We start from the raw sequence: 20,191 nt of genomic DNA, 5'->3' as shown, positions 1-20,191 counted from the left end.
ATATTAATTTTTATAATAACAGGTTTGGCTTGTTGGGCTTAAATTATGGATCATGGGCCCTAAGGTGTTAGTGTCCTAACATACATATAACTTAATCCAGTCTAGAAATTATATATATATATGCATGTGATTTTCGAAAATTTCATTGATACCAAGCTTGTATTTTTCGAAAATTACATAAAATAAAAGGAAGGAATTTTGAAATTTCTTCCCTTTTTGAGAGATTTCATTCTGTGATTTTTATGAAAAATTACATTCTGAATTGACAGATCAAATCTGTTTAATCTCTTCGATTGATTTCTAGTGCAATCAATCAGAGGGTTTCAGTTTTCTGTTCGTGGACCTAATTCAGGAGTTGATCGAGCAAGTCATCAGTTCCTGGGATTTACAACAACAGAAGATTTAATCTGTTGGAGTCCATAATCAATCCATAGCTTGAAGAGGTAAAATATTAATTGTTATTATTATTTTACTTGCATAATTTAATCGTTAGGATTTGATACCCATGATATGGAATCGTTCCATATAAAAATTTTTAAACTTTCGCTGCACCGGGTATCAGATCTATGATCTGAAAACGTGTTCCAACAGTGGTATCAGAGCCAGGTTGCTCTCTGATCAAACGATTAAATTAATAGATTGTACAAAATTTTTGAGCCTCGGGTTTTAGAAACGAAAACAAAAATTTTTAAAATTAAATTTGATGGGCAAACCGGGGCAGCGATTGTCGCTGCAAGGGCCTGCGAGCGTCGTTGCCCAAGTCCAGCGATATGATCGCTGCCCATGGCAGCGCTGGGCGCTACCCAAGGGCAGCGACGGGCTGCCCGAGGCCATGCCCCACGTGGGGGCGGGGCTGCCCGGGAACGTCCCGGGCAGCCCGTAAAATTAAAATTTGTTTTTTTAATTAGAATTTTAAATTTTTGAAATTTTAGTTTTTGTTCCGATCGAAAATTGTTTTTGATTGGTCCACGAGGCATCGGGTCAAATTGTTTGAGTCCAAAATTTTTAAAATTAATTTTTGGATAAATTTGAATTTTTGGAAAATTTATAAATTTTATCCGTTAAATTAGATTTTATAAAATTAATTATTTTTGTACAATTGATGATAAGATATGATCTTATGTATATATTAGATAAAATTTGATTTTATCTTATAATTATGTTTTCATTGCATGTTATCCAATGATTTAATTATTGAATTAAATATTGGATAAAATGATCGATTGCCATGACCAATTTTGTAGGTGTATGTTAGGAAATTTACATTTGGTTTTTGTTATTGTTGTTGGGTTTTATTAATGTGCTTGGTTTATGGCCCAATTTGATTTGTCATTTGTAATAAAAAGTGGGCCTGGTTTATGGCCCGTTCCCACCCTTAAATATGTATCCCCTAATTGTCATCAAAATTTATTGTAAATTTATTAGACTTAGTGGGAGATAAAGATTTGAAGACAAAGGTGGGCCCAGCAGACAATAAAGACCGAAGAAATGTAAATTGGAAGCTCAATGTAATAGGATTGCATTGCATACTTGCATATCACCTAGGATTGGACTTAGACTCGTGATTGGCAACCACGGGTCGATTAGTTTTGGGGTCATCCTAAATATAATATATGATATTATTGTTGTATGCATGTTTAGACTAAATTGCATGAATCCCGCAAACATACAAATATGATATGATGAGACAATTTTTCAAAATTAAAAATCTCTCATTTTAAATATGATTTAAAATTGATATCAAGATAAACAAAAGGGAATTTAAATATTGTTTAAATGTTCCTACCTTCCATCAACGATCAATGTATGAGATGCTACACGCGGGCACGGTTCGGCTCATATTATTGGGGGGGGGGGGGGGCGTTCGTCGGAAAGCTGTACATTGGATCGACACATGTTGTAATTTGGGTGGAACTCCCATGAGATTGGCTCATATTATTGGGGATCCATATGGCGACCGTCCATCACAACTTAATATTGATGAGTCATCTTGACATGTCACAATAAACAGATTCATATTATTGGGCTCTTATTGGACATTAGGTAAAAAACATGGGGGTTGCTTTGGAAGCAATTGGGCTCTACCTTTTGAAAATTATGGTTGGCTGATATTATTCGGGACTATGATTTGTCAATTGGACTCCATGTTCCCACTAAGGAAATCGGTTTCTCGTTTTCACTAGAGGGTAGTGAAATCGTTAAAATAGTGGGAGTGAAATTCATAAAATTAAATCTCCCCATATTTTATGTCTTAGTAAATTAATTAAGCAATCAATGATTATTGTACGTTTCTTTTCAGTATTTCATTACAATGAATTCGCGCAATCCACTATTCTCTATTCTCGAACAAAACAAACTGACTGGCGCAAAATACACGGAATGGTTCTGCAAGTTAAAGATTATTTTTAGTTTGGAAAAGGCTTTCTACGCGTTAGAAAAGCCTCCTCCGAAGGAAGCCCTGGCTAATACAAGTCCGGAAGAGTTGGCCAAACTTGATCTATGGTGGGACCATGATATCAAGGCCAAATGCTACATGCAGACTTCGATGTCTGATGAACTTCAGAGGCGATTTGAGGATGCCGTGAATGCTGCTGACATTCACAAGAACCTCAAGGACCATTTTGGAGCTCAGTCAAGATCCGAGAGGTATGCCACCATGAAAGAGCTTATGACATGCCGCATGCGAGATGGGACTTCGGTCCGTGAGCATGGGGTACACATGATTGGGCTCATTGAAAAGTTGGTAACACTTGACTTGACATTGGAGCATGAACTAAACGCGGACTTGTTACTTCTTTCTCTTCCTTCGTCGTTTGACGGATTTGTGATGAACTTCAATATGAACAAGATAGAGGCCACCCTTGAAGAGATGGTCAATATTCTTGTGACTTATGAGGCCACATTAAAGAAGGATAAACCGGTACTCTTGATTGGTTCCTCTTCTAACTCTAAGAAAGGGCAAAGTGGAAAGAGTAAGAAACGTTCTGCCCCACCCAAGAAAATAGTACCAAAAAAGAAGAGCAAGACAAAGGCTTCAAATGGGAACAAATCTGAAGATGTTTGCCATCACTGCAAGAAACCCGGTCATTGGAAACGTAACTGCAAGGAATATCTCGAGCAGTTGCAAACTGCAAAGGGTATGTTTTACATTGAAATAAATGTTTCACTTAATACTACTTCTTGGGTATTGGATACCGGATGTGTATCTCACATTTGCAATGATTTGCAGGTGATGACAAGAAGTCGTAAGCTTAGGATGGGTGAGACCCAGCTAAGGCTCGAAAATGGTTCTAGAGTTGAAGCCAAAGCTGTGGGAGATGTTTATTTGGTTTTGCAGAACGATTTTAAGTTATTTTTGAGAGATGTTTTATTTGTGCCAGATTTAGTTAAAAACATTATTTCTGTTTCTATGCTTGATAGAGATGGTTTTTCTTGCAATTTTGTGAATGAGATTTGCAATATTTACAAGAATGAATGTTTGATTGGAAATTGACAACTTGAAAACGATCTATATAACTTAAAATTAAAAGACGTTCCAATTAATTATGTTGATAAAACGGTAACAACAAATAAAAGGAAAAACGATAGTCAAAACCCGGCAAACCTTTGGCATGCTAGGCTAGGTCATATTTCCTCAAGGAGGATGAACAAGCTAGTGGGAGAGGGCATGTTTGATATGTCTGATATTAAATCTCTACCTACTTGTGAGTCCTGCCTAAAAGGAAAAATTAATAAATCTCCTTTCAAAGGAAACCTGAGCGTAGGCAAAATCTGTTGGATTTGATCCATACAGATGTTTGCGGTCCATTTAGTATTGGCACTAAATTTGGTCACACCTACTTCATTACCTTTACTGATGATTATTCTAGGTATGGGTATTTATATTTGATGAAATATAAGTCTGAAGCATTTGAAAAGTTCAAAGAATTCAAGGCTGAAGTAGAAAACAAACTAGGTAAGAGTATTAAAGCACTTCGATAGGATCGAGGTGGAGAATATTTAAGTACCGAGTTTTTGGACTATCTAAAAGAGAATGGGATTCTCTCTCAGTGGACTCCTCCTATGACACCTCAGCTTAATGGTGTTTCGGAGCATCGCAATCGAACTTTGTTGGACATGGTTTGATCCATGATGAGCTTCACTGAGCTCCCATCTTCGTTTTGGGGCTAATGGCTTGAAACGGCGATATTGTTGTTGAACAATGTCCACACTAAAGCAAAGGATAAAACTCCATACGAGTTATGGAATGGCAAAGCTCCTAATTATTCGTACTTAAGGATTTGGGGATGTCCTTCTTACGTGAAGCGGACAGTGGGAGATAAGTTGGATAGTTGATCCACCTTATAATATTTGGTAGTGTATCCGAAGAATTCAATCGGATATTATTTCTATCATCCTAATGAAACAAAAGTGTTTGTTTCGAGGAATGTCACCTTCATGGAGAAGGAGTTCTTACTTGATAAGAAAGACAAGATGATGGAACTCGAACAAATTCGAGAAGAACCCGAGATACAAAATAACGATCCCACACCTCAGGAACCATTAAACGACACGCCTCTTTCTAGAAGATTCGAGAGGACTTCTAGACCTCCTATTCGATATGGTCTACTTCTTGAAGGGGATCAAAGTGAACCCGACATTGGATGTGATCCAAGAAACTTCTAGGAAGCAATTTCTGATACGGATTCAAATTTATGGCTTGAAGCTATGCAGTCGGAAATAGACTCGATGCATACAAACCAAGTTTGGTCTTTAGTAGATCCTCCCGATGGAATTGTTCCAATAGGGTATAAATGGATCTACAAGAAAAAACTTGGGCATGATGGTAAGGTACTGACCTACAAGGCACGATTGGTAGCAAAAGGTTATACTCAAAGACAAGGAGTTGATTATGATGAAACCTTTTCACCAGTCACAATGTTCAAGTCCATAAGAATTCTTATTGCCATAGCAGCTTGGTATGACTATGAGATATGGCAAATTTATGTGAAGATTGCATTTCTTAATGGAAACATTAAGGAAGAAATCTATATGATGCAGCCCTAGGGATTCACATCCATGGGAAGCGAGCATAAGGTATGAAAGCTTCAGAGATCAATTTATGGTCTCAAACAGGCATCAAGAAGTTGGAACCAGAAATTTGATGAAACAATAAAGGATTTTGGTTTCATCAAGAACCTGGAGGAACCATGCGTGTACAAGAAAGTAGTTAAGGATGTTGTGACATTCTTAGTACTTTATGTTGATGACATCCTACTCATTGGGAATGATGTAGGGATGTTGCAGTCAACAAAGATATGGTTATCAGGTAGATTCTTGATGAATGATTTGGGTGAGGCGTCCTATATTCTAAGAATGCAGATCTATAGAGATAGATATAAGAGAATGATAGGACTCACTCAAGCAACCTACATCGACACCATATTGAAAAGGTTTTCTATGGATGAGCCCAAAAGAGGACATCTACCTATGTGTCATGGAGTTTCTCTATCCAAGTCTATGTCTCCGAAGACTGACGAAGAGATAAAGAAAATGACACACATACCATATGCGTCAGCCAAAGGGAGTATCATGTATGTGATGATATCTACCAGACCGGATGTGGCATTTGCTCTGAGTGTCACGAGCAGATATTAAGCCAATCCCGGTCAAATGCATTGGAAAGCCGTAAAGGATATTCTTAAGTACTTGAGAAGGACTAAGAATGTATTCATGGTTTATGGAGGAAGAGAATTGAAATTGGAAGGCTATACCAACTCTAGCTTCCAAAGCACGTGGATGACTCGAAATCAAACCTCTGGATTTGTATTCATGCTAAATGGCAGTGTTGTCTCTTGGAAGAGTTCCAAGCAGGACACCACAGCGGATTCCACCACTGAGGCAGAATACATTGCAGCATCAGCTGCTGCTAAAGAGGCCTTTTGGATGAGGAATTTCATCCAAGAGTTGGGTGTCATTCCTGAAGCCTGTTGGTCCCGTCCCGGTGTACTGGTGGACAACACTGGTGCCGTTGCTCAGGCAAAGGAACCAAGGTCTCATCAAAGATCCAAACACATACTGAGGAAATACCACATCATCCGGGAGATCGTGGAAAGAGGAGACATCACTGTCGAGAGAGTGACCTCTACAGACAATATCGCTGATCCACTTACTAAGCCCTTTCCAGGACCATTGTTTGACAAACATCACGAAGCAATGAGATTAATTAGTATGAATAGTTGGCTTTAGAGCAAGTGGGAGATTGAAAGAGTGGGTGCCCGGTTAGCCAACTTGTGGCTAAGGGCTTTTATGACTCTATGTATAAACAATCTTTTGTTTAATATAATTTACACTTTTTATAATGGCATTTACTTTATCTTTTATCATATTATTTTGTTGTGACGTATTATACAATGTTTAGATAAAGACCTTGAATATATTAGAGTGCATGTAAGATGTGATAGTACATATGGATGACTATCATGAGACACATCTTATAAGCACTGTATATTCTAAACAGTTCCTAGTCAATTGAGCCATCCGCAAATAAGGATAAGGATCGCTCGAGATTGAGACTAGCATTTGCGATGCCAAGTACCACGTTTCATTGGTATGGAACACGGAGATGTTCAAAGCATGCAAATGGATATTCATATGATGAATGATCGAACTACCCTATTCGGACTTTCCAAGTGGTTATCATTATTTGAGTGGATAAGTCCGCGGTTTTGGTTATACACCATTAGTCCTTATTACTTGAAACATCATGGAGACTCTATATGCTAGTACTGTACTTTGACTCGTTTACCGACTCTATTGGGGTCATCAGGTGTCGGGATTGAGTACAGTTACGACACATATAGGAGTCCATGCTTTGTTGTCAAGGATTCACCACTCGCTTGCGAGTGTGGATATCCTATGCGATCTGAGGAGATATTAGTGTGACAAATCTCTGGCCAGAGTAAAATGATGTGCTTTAGGTTACTTGGTTTCCTAGTAGCACATGCGATGTCACTATTTGATCTTCAAGATGCATTTCATAGTTATCGAATCTCGAACGACTCTCGATGTACCAATGGTTATTGATTCGATCGGGATATTTGGATGAAGGGACCGTACTGTACGCTAACCAAAATCTACTGGTTCTTGCAGGCACTTCAGTGATACCTAGGGAATCATGGGGCGATGTTTCTAGACGCTCTTACCATGATTCGATGGGTAAGTCGGAAATTGTTGTTCCGAGTTACAAGGAGTTGTGAGCCCATGGCTAGCTGTATCCCTGAACCATTGAGGCTTACACAAGTAATAGATTACTAATCCCTGTTGAGATAGTTAAATTTAAAGAGTTAAATTTAATGAAAGAGAAGTTGGACTTCAAACTAAAGGGAGTGAAATTTCCTAAAATGACATAGGGATGGACATTTTTGGAAATCACTGAATTCGGATTCAGAAAAATTATCTTGACTTTAAAAGGTGCAGAAATGGTTTCTGTGCACATTGGTAAAATCAGTTTATCAATCGGAGTCATGATAAATTTAATTAATTTCTATAATTACAGGCTTGGCTTGTTTGGGCTTAAGTTATGGATCATGGGCCCTAAGGAGTTAGTGTCCTAATAGATATATAACTTAATCCAGTCTAGAAATTATATATATATATATATGCATGTGATTTTCGAAAATTTCATTGATTCCAAGCTTGTATTTTTCGAAAATTACATAAAATAAAAGGAAGAAATTTTTGAAATTTCTTCTCCCTTTTTGAGAGAATTCAGTCTGTGATTTTTTATGAAAAATTACATTTGAATTGACAGATCAAATCTGTTTAATCTCTTCGATAAACATCTTATTGATTTCTAGTGCAATCAATCAGAGGGTTTCAGTTTTCTGTTCGTGGACCTAATTCAGGAGTTGATCGAGCAAGTCATCAGTTCCTGGGATTTACAACAAGAGCAGATTTAATCTGTTGGAGTCCATAATCAAGCCATAGCTTGAAGAGGTAAAATATTAATTGTTATTATTATTTTACTTGCATAATTTAATTTTTAGGATTTGATACCCATGATATGGAATCGTTCCATATAAAAATTTTTAAACTTCCGCTGCACCGGGTATCAGATCTATGATCTGAATACGTGTTCCAACAACATCTTCCCTCAGTGAATCTACTGATGCTACCCACATTCGTCCTTTGTGATGCACGATCCCTTCCTTCACTATATACAATGCACCTCCATTGGCTTCATCTTTAAGTTTCGAACTTAGCAATTGCTGGTCTGAAGACTGACCTGTTTTAATCATGTCGTGAAAACTTGGAATCATTGATAAGGCTGATAGGGCACAAACTTCCATCGGCTCAACTACTTCCAATCTAAGTCGTTCAAAATCTGCAATCAACTCATGTTGAGTTGTCATTCTGTTCAAAGTCACAAACTTGCAACTCAAAGCATCAGCTACTACATTAGCTTTACCCGGGTGGTAGCTAATGTCACAGTCATAATCTTTCACCAATTCGAGCAATCTTCTCTGCCTCATGTTCAACTCCTTCTAGGTGAAGAAGTACTTCAGAATCTTATGATCGGTGAAAATCTGACACTTCTCACCATAAATGTAATGTCTCCACATTTTCAGTGCGAAGAAAACTGCTGCCAATTCGAGGTCATGGGTTGGGTAATTCTTTTCATGAATCTTCAACTGTCATGAAGCATATGCTATTAAATTTCCATCTTGCATCAAGACAGCCCCTAATCCACTCTTCTAAGCATCTGTATAAATTACTAATCGACCTGTGCCTTCTGGTATGGCTAGTACAGGTGCTATCATCAACTTTTCCTTCAACTCCAGGAAGCTTTTCTTACACTGATCAGACCATTCAAACTTCACACGTCTTCGAGTTAATGACGTTAGTGGCAGCGCTATCTTGGAGAAATCCTGAATGAATCTCCTATAGTAACCCGCTAATCCCAAGAAACTCCATATCTCTATAGCATTCTTTGGAGTAATCCAATTTTTAATTGCTTCTATCTTTGCTGGATCAACCTCTATTCCCTTTGCCGAAACTATGTGACCCAAAAATGCAATCTGATCCAGCCAAAATTCACACTTACTGAACATAGCAAACAATTGTTTTTCTTTCAGAATCTGCAAGACTGTAGTTAGATACTGACGATGCTCATCCAAACTACGAGAGTAAACCAGTATGTCATCTATGAATACTATGACAAACTGATCCAAGAAAGACTGGAACACTCTGTTCATAAGATCCATGAATACTGCCGGTTCATTAGTAACTCCAAATGGCATGACTAAAAACTCGTAGTGGCCATAACGAGTCCTGAAAGCCATTTTATGAATATCTTCATCTTTCACCTTCAATTGGTGATAACCTGATCTCAAATCGATCTTGGAGAACACTACTGTCCCTAATAACTGATCAAACAAATCAACAATCCTTAGCAGTGGGTATTTGTTCTTCACTGTTACTCGATTCAGCTCTCTATAATCATTGCACAGTCTCATAGACCCATATTTTCTTGACAAACAATACCGGTGCACCCCATGACGATACACTTGGTCTAATAAAGCCTTTATTGAGTAGCTCTTGTAGTTTTTCCTTCAATTCGTTCATTTCAGTCGGTGCTAACCTGTATGGTGGTTTGGAAGCTGGTTGGGTTACGGGCATTAATTCAATCCCAAATTCTACCTCCCTAGCTGGAGGTAATCCTGCAATATCATCAGGAAATACTTCTGAGAAATCTCTCACTACCTCGACGTCTTCAAGTTTCGGTCAAGGAAATTCTTTGTCGCAAGTAACACTTGCAAGGAAACCTGCACATCCTTTACTCAACAATTTCCATGCCTTACCCACTGAAATTAATATAGATAAATTATTTTTCGATGTGGCATGGAATAAAAACGGTTCTTCATCCTTAGTTTTCAAGGAAACCGTCCTCTGTTTACAATCTATGGTAGCCTCGTCTTGAGACAACCAATCCATCCCAAATATCACGTCGAAGTCAGACATATTCAAGATAATAAGATCAGCAAGCAACTCATGACCCTGAATTTGTACACTGCATTCTCTAATAATCAAATCACTACTCAATTCTTCCCCTGAAGGCAAGGATATACTAAATCCCGATATTGACTTATCCGGTACCAAACCCGATTTATTAACAAATTCAAGAGATATGAATGAATGTGTAGCTCCAGTATCAATTAAGATATGAGCGGGATTACTGGAAACATTAATCATACCTGTAACGATGTTTGTATTCGGATCCACTTGATCGCGTGCCATTGCTTGTCCTCTTACCGATTATTTGGATTGAGGGCAATCTTTTTGATAGTGCCCTGGATTTTTGCAAAGGAAACATACTCCAGTCCCTACCATGCATTGACCTGTGTGAAGTTTTCCACATTTTTAACAAGCTGTTGGTGCACTTGCCGGTTTTGGTGCTAGTAGAGCCAACTGTTTCTGCCCTTGAGGTTGAGGCTGCTGTTGTTGGTACGGTCGGTGTTGGGGAGGGGCTTGGTAGGGCCTTTTTCTGCTAGAATTTTCTTGCTGGTCTCGACCCTGATAACTAGATCTCTTTGCCTGTGACTCTTTGATAATGTCATTTCTGTCCTTTTCGGACAGCATGGCCTTATCTTCCGCATCTTTGTAATTTTTTGCTCCACTTAGTCTAACATCCTTTCTGATGAAGGCATTCAACCCTTCTGTAAAGTGTTTCAACTCTCCATCAGGATCACCAGAAATCATCGGTACAAAGTATCTTCCCCTTTCAAACTTTTTTACATACTCTGCAATTGACATGTTTCCTTAACGGATCTCCAAAAACTCTCTAGCCAACCTGGTTCGGGTGCTCACTGTGAAATATTTTCCGTATAACACATCCTTGAATCCATTCCAAGTAAGGGTGGTTAGGTTCAACACTGCTTTGGCTCAATTCCACCAAACATGAGCATCATCGCGGAATATATAGGTAGCACATCTCAATCTATACGCATCCGTGATCTGCATGAATTCAAAAGTAGTCTCCATAGCTTGGAACCATTGTTCCGCTATCAAAGGATCAGTCTCTCATTTGAACTCAGGTGGTCCCAATTCTAAGAACCTCTTGTAGATAGGGTTCTGATTAGCTGCAGGATGGTTATTTCCAGCATTAAACATCTGGGGTTGAAGCAACTATTGGATCTGAGCTCCCTGAACATGGATTTGCTCTTGAAGCAGAGCAGTTAATCCCGCCAAAAACTGGTTGTTTTGATTGTTCTCACTATCCGACCCGCAATCACTTTGGTTGTTGTTAGCGGAATTGGCATTGGCGTTGGTGTTGTTTCCCCTACGTGAGGCCATAGTCCTAAAGTCCAATATTATCCACACCGCTCAGTCACGATTCAAAACATAAATATACTCTAACATAAACAGGCATACATATATCTCATCGCATTATCATACACAAAATCACATAAACATCATAAATTACAGACATGAAGACGGAACGTTGGAGTCGTGGCGAGTATGCATGAATGTTTCAAGAAAAACCAAAGCGAACTGCTCTGATACCAAACTGTAACACCCTCAATCGATGAACATGTTACCAAATTAACATGACCTTAAAATTTGTGCGGAAAAGAAAATTTTTGTACTTAAAACATTTCAAAATAGTTTACAAACCAAATCCAAACCTTAAAATTTATAAAACTTGTTTTCAACATTAAAATACATCACAAAGTTGCAAATAACTCAAGGCATAGAACACTCAACACATAGCACACTCATGCATCGCCCACCGGTCCGACTCCTTGCTCTTCTTCATGCCCGACACTGAACTCGTCGACATATGCATAAATTTCATCCTCATTACCTGCACCATTCAAGTATAGTGAGTCTAAAGACTCAACAAGTGTATGTAGTAAAAATCATGAGATTTCAATTATCATTTAAACGTAACATAACATAAAATAAACTTATCATTTGGTGACGAATTATGCGAAATTGTGACAACCGTCATAATGGGCACATTCATCTTTTCTTGTTGATCAACAATCATATGGCATTACGCCTCGTAATATTCGTTCATTCATTTTCGGAAGCCCCTCCGGAGCTCATCCCGGAGTACCTAACCCGTACATTGAGCCGTATTTGGGAGGGCCCCTCCGGAGCCCAAACCGGAGTACCGTTCCCGTATTGCCACCACAAAGACACATAAGACATCAAAATATTTTCATACATCATCATATCATTCATTTCTCATATCATATCATTATCATTTCATCATAACATTCCATCTTTGTATGACCTGTATGCCATAAAACATTCATCATAACATTATGATTCCTTTCATAAATTTTTATGTCCTGATCTTAAAAACTTACTCGATAACTTCATTCATATCATAGATGATTAAAAATCATACTTGCATATTGAACATAGATTTCATGAATGAACATAAGCATGTACATGCATCACATAGCATAATTGGTCCACGTAAGCCGTTCTTTCCGTTCTTGACTTTAAAACTTAAAACTTTTTTCATAAAAAATCTTAAATATATTTTAGAAGCCTTAAAAGATCATAACCATGAATTTATGACCTTAAAATAACATAAACAAATCATGAATTTCGAAGGCAAGGCACGGTCGCACAACTACTACGGCGCGGGCGCGCATGCCCTGAGCAGATGTGTTTGATTTCTTGCTCTCAAACTCTATTTTACAGTAAGAATTTTGAAACGTGGTAAACATGACCTTGATCTTGGCACTTAAATTGGATTTTTCATTAAAAAGTTATGCCCATTCTCCTGAGATGTGTCACTGCCAAAAATTCAAAACACTTGACACACTTCGGGGCAATTTTGACCAATCTTCCAAAATGATTTTGACAAAACTCAAAATTTGAAAGTTGTAGATAAATGAGTTAAATTTCAAAAACAACTGGCCTCTTCTCATTTGGATTAACACTAGGTTTAAACCACAAAATTTCAATGAGTGTCGCTAATCCGGAACAATCCAGCCCATGCAACATTTCAAAGCTTTAACTCAAACTAACTCAACACTTCAAAATTCAACACACACCTTCAAAATCAGTCCTTTCCCAACTCTAAACCATAAGAATATATCAACACACATTATTTTTCAAGAATTTCTCAAGAACGACTTACATATCACGATATCATAATCATGCTTTTATGCTTCTCAAACCTTAAAAATCATGCATAAAACTCATCAACACACATCATTCCTTATCAAATACATATATCTTGAATGGTGGTTTAAAAATTCTTTAAAACTTGCTTTGAAAGGGATACGGAGTCGATTCGGAGTCTTGGCAACGAGCTAACCACGCAAAGAACGAGATTTTGAACTTTGGCTTACCAAAATCTTGAATAACCGTGAAGATTCAAGAAAAAAAACAAGAAGAAGAAGATGAGATAATAGAGAGAAGGGGGAGGAACCATGTAGATGAGGGGAAAAACAATGAATTTCAAGGGAAAAAGGGAGCATGGAATTAATGGGGTGGGAACCCGGGTAGATAGATAGAATAACAATATAAATTGTGTGTTGACTACATAAAAAAGGATCAAAGCACACATCCCGACTTGTACTGATATAATTACTACCTCTCAACTCGTTTATCAAAAATATTTTAATATTATACTCAAAACACTCGTAAAAATACGTTCTAACACCTCGTTCATAGGTTAGTCTCTTCCCGTGAGTCCAGAATCAAATCGACCTGAAATCATTTACTTAATCAAAATTGTTAAATGTAAAATAAACATAATCATGAAATCATAATCATTAAATCATAACTTAAACAATATATTATATAAAATCATTTAATATTATTTTAAAATTATTGTGAGCGAGTTTAGTGAATTTGGACCTTATAATTCTACCCTTCTTAAATGAATTTCGTCCTCGAAATTTGGCTTACCAAAAAGTTCTGGGTATCGGCTACGCATATCTTGTTCGGTCTCCAAAGTGGTCTATTCCACTAATTGATTGCGCCATAATACCTTTACCATCTTGATCTCTTTGTTTCTCAACTTTCGGGCTTGTGTATCCAAAATTTGGATAGGTATTTCTTCATAAGACAAGTTTGGTGTTCATAGAACTGTCTCGTGGCGAATGACGTGGGAAGGATTTGAGATATACTTTCTCAACATTGAGACATGGAATACGTTGTGTACACCTTCCAAGTTTGGAGGAAATGCTACTCGGTAAGCTCTTGTTCCAACCTTGGCTAGGATCTCGAAAGGTCCTATATATCTTGGGCTCAACTTCCCTTTCTTTTCAAATCTCAAGACTCCTTTCCAAGGTGATACTTTCAAGAACACGTGTTCACCTACCTGGAACTCCAAGTCTCTACGCCTCTTATCGGCGTAGCTTTTTTGTCGACTTTGTGCTGTCAACATTATGTCCTTGACTTTTGCTATCATGTCGACTGTCTGCTGCACTATTTCTGGCCCTAACACAACTTTTTCTCCCACTTCATTCCAATGCAATGGAGTCCTACACTTTTTCCCATACAAAGCCTCATAAGGAGCCATTCCAATAGTAGATTGATAACTATTGTTATATGTGAACTCCACTAAAGGCAACTTCGATTCCTAATTACTTTCGAAGTCAATCATGCAAGCCCTGAGTAAATCCTCCAATATCTGAATCACCCGCTCAGATTGTCTATCTGTCTGCGGATGAAAAGCTTTACAAAAAGCTAGCTTTGTTCCCAATCCATGATGTAAACTCTTCCAAAAGTTAGAAGTGAACCTGGGATCCCTATCAAAGACTATAATTTTTGGAATTCCATGCAATCTGACTACCTCTCGAATATATAAATCTGCATATTGATTCATCGAGAAGTTGTTTCTGACTGGTAGGAAGTGAGCTGACTTTGTCAACCTGTCAACTATCACCCATATTGAATTCATTCTTCGTGGTGTAATTGGAAATCCAACCACGAAGTCCATGGTGACATATTATCATTTCCATGTGGGAATGGGTAATGGTTTCAGAAGTCCTGCTGGCCTTTGATGTTCAACTTTTACCTGTTGACATGTCAAACATTCGTTAACAAACTTAACGATATCTTTCTTCATACCTGGCCACCATTATAGCATCTGTAAATCCTTGAACATTTTTGTACTCCCTGGGTGAATAGAATACGGTACAGTGTGGGCCTCAGTCATCACATCTTACCTCAGTGAATCTACTGCTGCTACCCATATTCGTCCTTTGTGATGCACGATCCCTTCCTTCACTATATACAATGCACCTCCTTTGGCTTCATCTTTAAGTTTCCAACTTAGCAATTGCTAGTCTGAAGACTGACCTGTTTTAATCCTGTCAAGAAAACTTGGAATCATTGATAAGGCTGATAGGGCACAAACTTTTATCAGCTCAACTACTTCCAATCTAAGTCGTTCAAAATATGCAATCAACTCATGTTGAGTTGTCATTCTATTCAAAGTCACAGACTTGCGACTCAAAGCATTAGCTACTACATTAGCTTTACCTGGGTGGTAGCTAATGTCACAGTCATAATCTTTCACCAATTCGGGCCATCTTCTCTGCCTCATGTTCAACTCCTTCTGGGTGAAGAAGTATTTCAGACTCTTATGATCGGTGAAAATCTGACACTTCTCACCATAAAGGTAATGTCTCCACAGTTTCAGTGCGAAGAAAACTCCTGCAAATTCGAGGTCATGGGAAGGGTTAATTCTTTTCATGAATCTTCAACTGTCGTAAAGCATATGCTATTAAATTTCCATCTTGCATCAAGACAGCCCCTAATCCAATCTTGGAAGAATCTGTACAAATTACGAATCGACCTGTGCCTTCTGGTATGGCTAGTACAGGTGATGTCGTCAACTTTTCCTTCAACTCCAGGAAGCTTTTCTCACACTGATCAGACCATTCAAACTTCACACTTTTGCGAGTTAATGACGTTAGTGGCAGCGCTATCTTGGAGAAATCCTAAATGAATATCCTATAGTAACCCGCTAATCCCAAGAAACTCCATATCACTGTGGCATTCTTTGGAGTAATCCAATTTTTAATTGCTTCTATCTTTGCTGGATCAACCTCTATTACCTTTGCCGAAACTATGTGACCCAAAAATGCAATCTGTTCCTGCCAAAATTCACACTTACTGAACTTAGCAAACAATTGTTTTTCTTTCAGAATCTGCAAGACTGTAGTTAGATGCTGACGATGCTTATCCAAACTTCGAGAGTAAATCAGTATGTCATCTATGAATACTATGACAAAATGATCCAAGAAAGGATGGAACACTCTGTTCATAAGATCCATGAATACTGCCGGTACATTGGTAACTCCAAATGGCATAACTAAAAACTCGTAGTGGCCATAACGAGTCCTGAAAGCCGTTTTATGAATATCTTCATCTTTCACCTTCAACTGGTGATAACGTGATCTCAAATCAATTTTGGAGAACACTACTGCCGCTTGTAACTGATCAAACAAATCAACAATCCTTGGTAGTGGGTATTTGTTCTTCACTATTACTCGATTCAGCTCTCTATAATCGATGCACAGTCTCATAGACCCATATTTTCTTGACAAACAATACCGGTGCACCCCAAGGCGATACACTCGGTCTAATAAAGCCTTTATTGAGTAGCTCTTGTAGTTGTTCCTTCAATTCTTTCATTTCAGTCAGTGCTAACCTGTATGGTGCTTTGGAAGTTGGTTGGGTTCCGGGCATTAATTCAATCCCAAATTCTACCTCCCTAGCTGGAGGTAATCCTGAAATATCACCAGGAAATACTTCTGAGAAATCTCTCACTACCTCGACGTCTTCAAGTTTCAGTCGAGGAAATTCTTGGTCGCAAGTAACACTTGCAAGGAAACCTGCACATCCTTTACTCAAAAATTTCCTTGCCTTACCCACTGAAATTAATAGAGATGAATTATTTTTCGGTGTGGCATGGAATAAAAACGGTTCTCCATCCTTAGTTTTCAAGGAAACCGTCCTCCGTTTACAATCTATGGTATCCTCATATTGAGACAACTAATCCATCCCAAATATCACGTCGAAGTCAGACATATTCAGGATAATAAGATCAGCAAGCAACTCATGACCCTGAATCTGTACACTGCATCCTCTGATAATCAAATCATTACTCAATTCATCCCCTGAAGGCAAGGATATACTAAATCCCGATATTGACTTATCCGGTACCAAACCCAATTTATTAACAAATTCAACCGATATGAATGAATGTGTAGCTCCAATATCAATTAAGACATGAGTGGGATTACTGGAAACATTAATCATACCTGTAACGATGGCTATATTCGGATCCACTTGATCACATGCCATTGCAAAAACTCTTCCTCTTATCGGTTATTTGGATTGAGGGCAATCTTTTCGATAGTGCCCTGGATTTTTGCAAAGGAAAAATACTCTAGTGCCTACCATGCATTGACCTGAGTGAAGTTTTCCACATTTTTGACAAGCTGTTGGTGCACTTTCCGGTTTTGGTGCTGGTAGAGCCAACTGTTTCTGCCCTTGAGGTCGAGGCTGCTGTTGTTGGTACGGTCGGTGTTGGGGAGGGGCTTGGTACAGACTCTTTCTGCTAGAATTTCACTGCTGGTCTCGACCCTAATAACTAGATCTCTTTGCATGTGACTCTCTGATAATATCGTTTCTGTCCTTTTTGGACAGCATGGCCTGATCTACCGCATCTTTGTTATTTTTCGCTCCACTTAGTCTAACATCCTTTCTGATGAAGTCATTCAACCCTTCTGTAAAGTGTTTCAACTCTTCAGCAGGATCACCAGAAATCTTCGGCACAAAGTATCTTCCCATTTCAAAATTTTTTACATACTCTGCATTTGACATGTTTCCTTGATGGATCTCCAAAAACTCTCTAGCCAACCTGGTTCGGGTGGTCACTGTAAAATATTTGTTGTAGAACACATCCTTGAATCCATTCCAAGTAAGGGTGGTTAGGTTCAATGCTGCTTTGGCTCAATCTATCCGTATCCGTGATCTGCATGAATTCAAAAGCAGTCTCCATAGCTTGGAACCATTGTTCCGCTATCAAAGGATCAGTCTCTCCTTTGAACTCAGGTGGTCCCAATTCTAAGAACCTCTTGTAGATAGTGTTCTGATTAGCTGCAGGATGGTTATTTCCAGCATTAGCCGTCTGGGCTTGAAGCAATTGTTGGATCTGAGCTCCCTGAACACGGCTTTGCTCTTGAAGCAGAGCAGTTAATCTTGCCAAAAACTGGTTGTTTTGATTGTTCTCACTATCCGGCCCGCAATCACTATGGTTGTTGTTAGCGGCATTTGCATTGGCGTTCTGTCGTTTCCCCTACGTGAGGCCATAGTCCTAAAGTCCAATATTATCCACACCGCTCAAGCACGATTCAAAACATAAATGTACTTTAACATATAACATTCATACATATATCTCATCGCATTATCATACACATAATCACATAAACATCATAACTTACAGACATGAAGATGAAGTGTTGGAGTCGTGGCGAGTATGCATGAATGTTTCAAGAAAACCCAAAGAGAACTGCTCTGATACCAAACTGTAACACCCTCAACCGATGAAGATGTTACCAAACTAACATGACCTTAAAATTTGTGCGGAAAAGAAATTTTTTGAAAGATGTATGCTTACATCAAACCTTACTTAAAACATTTCAAAATAGTTTACAAACCAAATCCAAACCTTAAAATTTATAAAACTTGTTTTAAACATTAAAATACATCACAAAGTTGCAAATAAATCAAGAAATAGCACACTCAACACATAGCACACTCATGCATTTCCCGCCGGTCCGACTCCTTGCTCTTCTTCATGCCCGTCACTGAACTTGTCGACATATGCATAAATTTCATCCTCATTACCTGCACCATTCAAGTATAGTGAGTCTAAAGACTCAGCAAGTGTATGCAGTAAAAATCATAAGATTTCAATTATCATTTAAACGTAACATAACATAACATAAACTTATCATTTGGTGACGAATTATGCGAAATTGTGGCAACCGTCATAATGGGCACATTCATCTTTTCTTGTTGATCAACAATCATATGGCATTACTCCTCGTAATATTCGTTCATTCATTTTCGGAGGCACCTCCGAAGATCATCCCGGAGTACCTAACCCGTACATTGAGCCGTATTTGGGAGGGCTCCGGACCGGAGTACCGTTCCCATATTTCCACCACAAAAACACATAAGACATCAAAATATTTTCATACATCAACATATCATTCATTTTTCATATCATATCATTATCATTTCATCATCACATTCCATCTTTGTATGACTTGTATGCCATAAAACATTCATCATAACATCATGATTCCTTTCATAAATTTTTATGTTGTGATCTTAAAAACTTACTCGATAACTTCATTCACATCATAGATGATTAAAAATAATACTGGCATATTGAACATAGCTTTCATGAATGAACATAAGCATGTACATGTATCTCATAGCATAATCGGTCCACGTAAGCCGTTCTTTCCGTTCCTGACTTTAAAACTTGAAAATTTTTGCATAAAAACTCTTAAATATATATTAGAAGCCTTAAAATATCATAACCATGAAATCAGGACCTTAAAATAACATAAACAAAACATGAATTTTGAAGGCAAGGCGCGGCCGCACAACTTCTCCAGTGCGGGCGCGCATCCATGCGCAAATGTGTTTGCTTTCTCGCTCTCAAACTCTATTTTACACTCAGAATGTTGAAACGTGTTAAAACAAAAATTTGTAGAACTTCATCGTGGCTATGCAATGCCGAAAATCGAACGTAAATTGAAGATTTCAGTAAAACGTTATGCCCATTCTCCCGAGATGTGTCACTGCTGGAAATTCAAAACACTTGACACACTTCGGGAAAATTTTGACCAATCTTCCAAAATGATTTTGACAAAACTCAAAACATGAAAGTTGTATATAAATGAGTTAGATTTCAAACACAATTGGCCTCTTCTCATTTGGATTAATACACTAGGTTTAAACCACAAAATTCAATGAGTGTCTCTAATCAAGAACAATCCAGTGCTACAACTTAAATTGTAATTCACCCAAGTGTAGGTTGTCTGCAAGTAATATACTCGTGAGTACGAGATCGATCCACGGAGAGGATGTTGTAAATTTAATTTTATCAATGATATATTATAGATGAAAATATTATTATAAAACTTCA

This window comes from Henckelia pumila, chromosome 3 (assembly GCF_033568475.1).
Source record: "Henckelia pumila isolate YLH828 chromosome 3, ASM3356847v2, whole genome shotgun sequence".
Lineage (NCBI taxonomy): Eukaryota > Viridiplantae > Streptophyta > Magnoliopsida > Lamiales > Gesneriaceae > Henckelia > Henckelia pumila.
This window is presented reverse-complemented; position numbering follows the sequence as displayed.